Source organism: Dipodomys merriami, unplaced genomic scaffold (genome assembly GCF_024711535.1).
Source record: "Dipodomys merriami isolate MVZ:Mamm:240054 unplaced genomic scaffold, mDipMer1.0.p SCAF_24, whole genome shotgun sequence".
In the NCBI taxonomy this organism is placed as follows: domain Eukaryota; kingdom Metazoa; phylum Chordata; class Mammalia; order Rodentia; family Heteromyidae; genus Dipodomys; species Dipodomys merriami.
The window spans coordinates 4,563,803-4,572,390 of record NW_027203826.1 but is presented as its reverse complement, the minus strand read 5'-3'; positions in this window follow the sequence as shown (position 1 = coordinate 4,572,390).

The following is an 8,588-nucleotide window of genomic DNA, read 5'->3' as shown; positions in this document are numbered from 1 at the left end:
AGTACATTTCCTATCAAGCATTGTTACCCCCTCCTTTGTTTTTCCCTTACCATTCCTTCCCTCCCTACCTCTCCAACTCCTCCCCTTCTGAAGTTGTAAAGTTCGTTTTCAATATAGTGTCTTGTCCATCTCATTGTTACAGTGGGTCAACCTGTATCCCTATTTCAGCATTTTGTTATTTCCCTTCTCCTTCCCAAATTAGAAAAATGTATATACAAGATGCAGGGTACCGGAATCAAATACAGTGAAAACAGAGGTTATACCACAGGGGAAGAACATACAAAAAAAAATCACATAGTACTTTATAAATATGTTAAAAAACAAGAGCAAGAAAGATAAAACCACTGAACAACTGCTCAACTTCTGTAGCCATAAAAGAAATGCAAATCAAGACAACATTGAGATTCTACCTGACCCCAGTTAGAATGGCTATAATCAAGAAATCTAATAACAGATACTGGAAGGGATGTGGCCAAAAGGGAACACTACTGCATTGTTGGTGGGAGTGTAAACTTGTTCAACCACTTTGGAAAGCAGTATGGAAGTTCCTCAAAAGACTAAGCATAGAACTCCCCTATGACCCAGAAATCCCACTTCTGGCCATTTACCCAAATGATCACAAACAAGACCATACTAAAGCTACCATCATAACTATGTTTATCACAGCATTATGTACCATAGCTAAGATATGAAACCAAACCAGATGCATCTCAGTAGAGGAATGGATCAAGAAAATGCTATATATATATATATATATATATATATATATATGTATATATATATATATATATATACATACACACACACACACATATATAATGAATTTCTTTTTTTAATTTAATTTTATTTTATTTGTGAACTGTACAGAGGAGTTAAAATTACATGGGCAGGATAATGCGTACATTTCTTACCAAGCATTGCAGCCTCCTCCTTTGTTTACCCTTCACATCCCTTCCCAGCCTCCCCACTCCCCCCCAATCCCAATCCTTCTCCTTACCCCCCCTTTCCTCCCTCCCGCCCCCCGCACCGACGTTGTAAAGTTCGTTTTGGACATGATTTCTCATTGTTGCAACAGGTCCACCTGTATCCTTAAACAACTGGTTTTTCCCCATCTCCTCCACAAGTTATACTGACATCAAATATAGTGAAAGCAGGGGTTATACTGTGGGGGAGGGACATAGAAAGCAACAAAGAGATAATCTTACAAATGCGTTAGAAACACATGCATGAAAGAAAAAAAAAACATTAAAATACACATCTAAGGGTTGATTTTCCTGACATCACATTATCTGACCTTTTCCACTTGACTCATACATATACTAAATATTACAAATAAGGGAAACCATGGGACCTATGTTTCTTTGGGCCTGGCTTACTTCACTTAATAGAAATTTTTCCAAGTTTTTCCATTTCCTAACAAATGGGGCAATGTCATTCTTTCTGATGGAGGCATCGAATTCCATTGTGTATATATACCACATTTTCTTGATCCATTCATCTACTGAGGGGCATCTGGGTTGGTTCCATATCTTAGCTATGGTAAATAATGCTGCAATAAGCATAGTTGTGCTGGTAGCTTTAGTGTGGTCTTGTTTGTAAACATTTGGGTAAATGCCCAAAAGTGGGATTGCTGGGTCATAGGGGAGTTCTATGTGAAGTCTTTTGAGGAACCTCCATACTGCTTTCCAAAGTGGTTGAACAAGTTTACATTCCCACCAACAATGAAGTAAGGTTCCTTTCTGTCCACATCCCCTCCAGCATCTGTTGTTGTTAGAGTTCTTGATTTTTGCCGTTTTAACTTGAGTGAGGTGATATCTCAATGTTGTTTTGATTTGCATTCCTTTTATGGCTAGGGATGTTGAACATTTCTTCATGTGTCTACTGGCCATCCTTCTTCTTCAGAGAAGTTTATCTTTAAGTCTTTCGCCCACTTATTTATTGGGCAGTTGTTTCTTTGAGGATTTGTTGTTGGGTGGTTTAATTTTTTGAGTTCCAAGTATATTTTAGATATGAGACCCTTGTCCGTTGTATGGCTAGTAAAGATCTTCTCCCAATCCGTGGGCTTTCTATTGATCTTGCTAGCTATGTCATTTACCCTGCAGAAGCTCTGCAACTTTATGCAATCCCATTTGTCCAACCTTTCTTTGATTTGTTGTGTTTCCGGGTTTCTATTCAGAAAATTTCGGCCTGAGCCAAGGAGACCTAGGGTTTCTCCTATTCCATCCTGTAATGTTTTCAGAGTGTCTGCTTTGAGTTCAAGGTCTTTGATCCATTTGGAGTTGATTCTGGTGCAGGGTGATATATAAGGATCTAGCTTAAGTTTTCTATATGTAGTTAACCAATTTTGCCAGCACCATTTACTGAAGAGGTTGTCTCTCTTCAATTCTATTGTTTTAGCTCCCTTATCAAAGATTAGATGGCTATAGGTCTGTAGGTTCATTTCTGGGTTTTCAATTCTATTCCATTGGTCCTGAGGTCTGTTCTTATGCCAATACCAAGCTGTTTTGATTACTATGGCTTTATAGTAGAGTTTGAAGTGTGGTATTGATATTCCTCCAGCAGTGTTCTTTCCATTGAGGAGCATTTTTGCTATTCGGGGTCTTTTATTGTTCCATATGAATTTTTGGATTGCCTCTTCTATTTCCTTGAAGAATGAGGTTGGAATTTTGATAGGTATTGCGTTGAATTTGTAGATAGCCTTGGGAAGTATTGCCATTTTCACGATGTTAATCTTTCCAATCCAGGAGCATGGGAGGTTTTGCCATTTTTTAAGTTCTGTGTTGATTTCCTTTTTCAAGATTTTAAAGTTTTCATCATAGAGGTCCTTCACTTCTTTAGTTAAGTTAATTCCTAGGTATTTTATTTTTTGTGGGGCTATTACAAATGGAGTTGCTTTCCTAATTTCAGCCACACTTTTCTCATTGTTGGCATACAGAAAAGCCATTGATTTTGGAGGGTTAATTTTATAACCTGCTACTTTGCCAAAGTTTTGAATCAGCTTGAGTAATTTGGGAGTGGAGTCTATGGGATTCTTTAAATACAAGATCATGTCATCTGCAAAGAGGGAGTGTTTTATTTCTTCTTTCCCTATTTGGATCCCCTTTATGTCTGCATCTTGTCTTATTGCTGTAGCTAGGCATTCTAATACTAGATTGAAGAGAAGTGGAGAGAGTGGGCATCCTTGTCTTGTTCCTGAGTTAAGAGGAAATGGCTTTAGTTTTTCACCATTGAGAATAATGCTGGCTGTAGGTTTGTCATATACAGCCTTTATTGTATTGAGGAATGTTCCATGGATTCCTCATTTTTCCAAAACCTTCATCATAAAGGGGTGTTGGATCTTGTCGAATGCTTTTTCTGCATCTATTGCGATAACCATGTGGTTCTTATTCTTGCTCCTGTTGATGTGATGAATAATATTAATTGATTTGCGTATATTGAACCAGCTTTGCATCCCTGAAATGAATCCTGTTTGATCATGGTGTATGATTTTTTGGATGAATTGTTGAAGTCGATTGGCCAAAATTTTGTTGAGAAGTTTTGCATCAATGTTCATCAAAGAAATGGGTCTATAGTTCTCTTTCTTTGATGAGTCCCCGCCTGGTTTTGGCATGAGGTTTATGATGGCTTCATAGAATGTGTTTGGTATTGAGCTTTCTCTTTCAATTTCATTGAAGAGTTGGAGGAGTATTGGTGTGAGCTCTGCTCTGAAGGCCTTGTAAAATTCTGCTGTAAAACCATCTGGTCCTGGACTTTTCTTAGCTGGGAGGTCTCTTATTGCTGTTTCTATTTCAATGCTTGATATGGGCCTGTTAAGCTGGTTTAACTCATCTTGGTTTAGTTTTGGCATGTCAATATTTGCTAGGAAAAGTTCCATTTCTGTCAAGTTCTCAAACTTATTAGCATAAAGTTTTGAGAAGTATTCCCTTATAATGTTCTGAATCTTGGTTGTTTCCATGGTGATGTTTCCATTCTCATCTCTGAGTTTATTAATTTGGGTGTGTTCTCTTCTTTTTCTGATAAGATTTGCTAAGAGTCTGTCAATTTTGTTAAGTTTTTCGAAGAACCAACTCTTTCTTTTGTTGATTCTTTCTATAGTTTTTTTGGATTCTAATTCATTTAATTCTGATTTAATTTTGATTATTTCTTTCCGTCTACTGGATTGGGGTTTATCTTGCTGCTCTTTTTCAAGGAGATTTAGATGTGTCATTAAATTGCTAGTTTCAGATCTCTCCAATTTGTTGATGTAGGAGCTCAGAGCTATAAACTTGCCTTTGAGTACTGCCTTTGCTGTGTCCCAGAGGAGCTGGTAATTTGTGTGTTCATTTTTGTTGAATAGCATGAACATTTGAATTTCCTTTCTAATCTCTTCCATGACCCACTCTTGATTCAGCAGTGTGTTGTTCAGCCTCCATGTGATACTGGACTTTCTTTGGTGGCTTTTGGTGTTGAGTTCTAATTTTATTCCCTTGTGGTCAGAAAGAATGCAAGGTATAACTTCAATGTTTCTGAATTTAGACAAGTTTGCTTTGTGGCCTAAAATGTGATCTATTATAGAAAATGTTCCATGTGCTGCTGAGAAAAATGTGTATTCTGATGCTGCTGGGTGAAATGTTCGGTAGATGTCTGTTAGGTCTAGTTGATCTATGCAGCTGTTTAGATCCGCGGTTTCTCTGTTGAGTTTTTGCCGAGTTGATCTATCTAGTGGGCAGAGTGGTGTGTTAAAATCTGCAACAATTAATGTCTTTGGATGTATATGGGATTTGAGAGAAAGTAGTGTTTCTTTGATAAATTTGGGTGCTCCATTGTTTGGCGAATAGATATTTAGAATTGTAATACCCTCCTGAAGGAGAGATCCTTTAATTAGTATGTAGTGACCTTCTTTATCTCTTCTCACAAATTTTAATTTGAAGTCTATTTTATCTGATATTAGGATTGCAACTCCCGCCTGTTTATGGGGGCCGTTTGCTTGGTAGATTTTTTTCCAGCCTTTAACATTGAAAATGTGTTTGTTTTTACGGGCAAGATGTGACACCTGCAGGCAGCAGATAGAAGGGTCTTGTTTTTTAATCCAACTAGACAGTCTATGTCGCTTAATTGGAGAGTTCAGTCCGTTAACATTAAGAGATAGGACTGAGAGGTATTTGGAAGTTCCTGCCATGTTATCCACCTTCTTGGGGGCTGTGAAAACTGGGTTCTTCCTATGGTTTTTGGATTCTCAGTTTGGGTGCAGTTTCTTGGCCTTTGTTGCGGTCTTGTTGGTTTTCTATGTGTAGGACATCTTTAAGAATCTTTTGTAGGGGGGCTGGGAAGGTGGCTCAGTGGTAGAGCGCTTGCCTTGCATGCTCAAGGCCCTGGGTTCGATTCCTCAGCACCACATAAGCAAAAAGAAAAAAGCCAGAAGTGGCGCTGTGGCTCACGTGGTAGAGCGCTAGCCTTGAGCTGAAGAGCTGAGGGACAGCGCTCAGGCCCAGAGTTCAGGCCCCACAACCGGACCCAAAAAAAAAAAAAAAGTATCTTTTGTAGGGTTGGTTTGGTGGAGATGTATTGTTTCAATTTTTCTTTGCTATGGAAGGTTTTATTTGGCCTTCAGTTATGAAGGAGAGTTTAGCTGAGTACAGTATTCTTGGTTGATAGTTGCTTGTTTTTAGGGCATGGCATATGTCATTCCAGGCTCTTCTTGCTTTGATTGTCTCTGCTGAGAAATCTGAGGTGATTCTAATTGGTTTCCCTTTATATGTGATTAACCTTTTCTCCTGGACAGCTTTAAGGATCTTTTCCTTGGTTTGAGTTGATCCTGTGTGGATTATAATGTGAAGGTGGGATGTCCTATTCTGGTCTGGTCTATTTGGTGTTCTAAAAGCTTCTTGTATCTGAATAGGCCTATCTTTTTGTATGTTTGGGAAGTTCTCTGCTAGGATCCTGTTAAACAAATTTCCTAGACCATTAACTTCTGTTTCTAGGTGCTCCTCTACACCCATTATCCTTAGATTAGGCCTTCTGATGGTGTCTTCCAGGTGTTGGATAGATCTATCATATTTCTTGGACTTGTCTTGGATGGTTCTATGTTCTTTCTGTATAATATCTAGGCTGTCTTCAATCCCTGAGATTCGATCTTCTGCATGGTCTAACCTGCTGTCAAGACTCTCTACTTTGTTTTTTATCTCTTTTCCTTCTAATTGGTCAGCTTTGATGGCTTCAAGTTCTTTGTTGAAGCTCTGTTTTAGGTCTTGTATGAATTTCTTTACTTCCTTAATTTGGTGTTCAGTGTTTGTTCTCAAATCACTTAGTTGATTGGTTATGGTTTCTATGGACTCCCATTCCTTCTGTTGGGTTCCATTCAGCATTCCCTTTGTGGTCTCCCTGACTTCCTTCAGCTCTTTGTTAATGGATTCCATGAATGCCTTTAGTGATCTTTGTGTATTCTCTACCTGGTCTCTCAATTCCTGAATTACTCTTTGGTTAGCTTCCTCCCATCTGTGGGATTCCTGCAGTTCTCTTTCCTCCCGTTCGTGGGATTCCTGCAGTTCTCTTTGAGTGTTCTCAGCCTGCTCGCGCCATTCCTCCATTTCTCTTTGAGTATTCTCAAGTTGTTCACGCAAATCCTGTATCAGTTTTTGAGTAGCTTCCTCACGCTTATGATATTCCTGTATAAGCTTTTGGGATGCCTCCTCTCTCTCCCTATCACGCTCATACAGAGTCCTTTGTAAGTTGTCAAACTTCTCATTTATCATGTTTGCCACCAGTGTTTGTAGAGCTATTTGGGAACTCTCCTCTGGATTGTTCATTATCTGATCTGACCCCTGATTATCAAGATTGGGAATTGAGATACCCGGATTTGCCATTTTTCTTGTGTTTTTCCGGCTTACTCTGCCCATTTGAGATAAAAATAGCACCAGTTTTGTGCTAGAACACTATCTTAAGGCAACCATCAACCGTTTGCATTTATACAGTCAATAGTCTACAGATACAATCTAGTTCAACAGATACATCTATTCAACATCAAACAACTATATGTTAATGGGCTTTGAACCGCAGAGAAGAATTTGGAAAACCAGAAATTTTTAGGGTTAGGGAGAGATGTGGGTAAAAAATAGGAATAGATTGGTGTGGGGAGGCACAGGGAGAGTTAACTATGTCCTAATCTCAATGCAGGAAATAGGTTGGGTAGGATGCAAGTAGAGAGAGAGAGAAAAAGAAGAAAGGGAAAGGGAAATGAAAAGAGACCAGAAAAAAAAATAGAAATGTAAAAATTAATATAGTTATGGAGATTGAAAGACCATCTATTTAGAGAGGAATATGAATATATTGAGAAAACAGGAGGGAGATAGAGGAGATGTGAAAAACTTAAAAAAATGCTTAAAATATTATATAGGTATAAAGAGGTAGTACTGCTATTAAGGAATTTAAGTCTCAGAGGTTTTGGATTGAGTAATAAATTTGTGGATTAAGTGTGTACACAATGGGGATAGGGTCTAATAGTTAACTATGGGTTTATCTGAGGATGTGCAGGACAAGAGTTAAGTCACATACAGAAGAACAAAATAGAGGAAAAGTTGAGAAGGATAAGAAAGGGAGAAAAAAAAGATCAGAAGTTCAGTAGAGCTAGACAAAAAACAAAAAGATAATTAAGAAAGAAAGAAAAAGAGAAAGAAGACAAGAAAAGAAAGGAAAACGCACATTCACGTATTCCTAAAATAAAAATATAAGAGGGAAAAAAAGTTACTGGAAAACAATTATTTTTTTCAAAAAAGGTAAAAATTAAAGATTAATAAAAGTTTTAGAAAAGGAAAAATTTTTTATATATATAAGGTACCAAAAGAAAAAAAAGAAAAAAGAAAAGAAGAAGAAGAAAAAAAAGTTCTTTGATTTTTTATTTTTTTTAAATTTTTTTTGGGAGGGGTGGGAAGAATCCTGTATCTCCCTTTTGTCTGTAACCAGCCTCTTGTTGGAGTCTCTGGTCAGCTTGAGGTCCTGTGGCTTGATTGGTTTCTTAAGTCAGTTTGTTCGAACAGGCAGAAAAATGCTCTGCTTTACCCAAGATTTTGAGATCCTCCTCCCAGGTTAGTTTAATGGGAGGGTGATCTGCTTTGAGAATCACAAAAGAGGGGTGATGAGGCTAGTTTCTGGTAGAGTTGAGGCCTTTCAAGAAACAGTAGCTTTTCCCTGGGGCTATTTTGTGAAAAACTCACAGAGCCCAGCCTGGAGCCATTCTCAGTGTTTCTGTTTTTCAATTGATTGTGGAGGCTGCTAGAGGGAGGGGCAGCCTCTGGCTCTGGTTACCCAGTGAGGAAAGCCACTACAATGGCTGGTGCCTGAGCTGGGTGACTTTTCCCTGGATGGAGCTGAGTCTGGCAGGTCACTTCGCCGTTAAGTTCTTGTGACCTGCTAAATGACTCGTTTTATTCCAAGGCCTGAGTTGGAGCTAGCAGCTCCTCCGAGCTTTGTCGGTATCCAAGATGGAGATCACCGGTGCTGGGGGGGAGGGGTGGCCTTCCCTCCTCTGCTCCCTGAGAAGGAGTGAGGATGTCGGGCTTGTACTCACGCCGAGTCTTGGATCCTGGGTCATCTCTGGTCTGCAAACTGCAGGG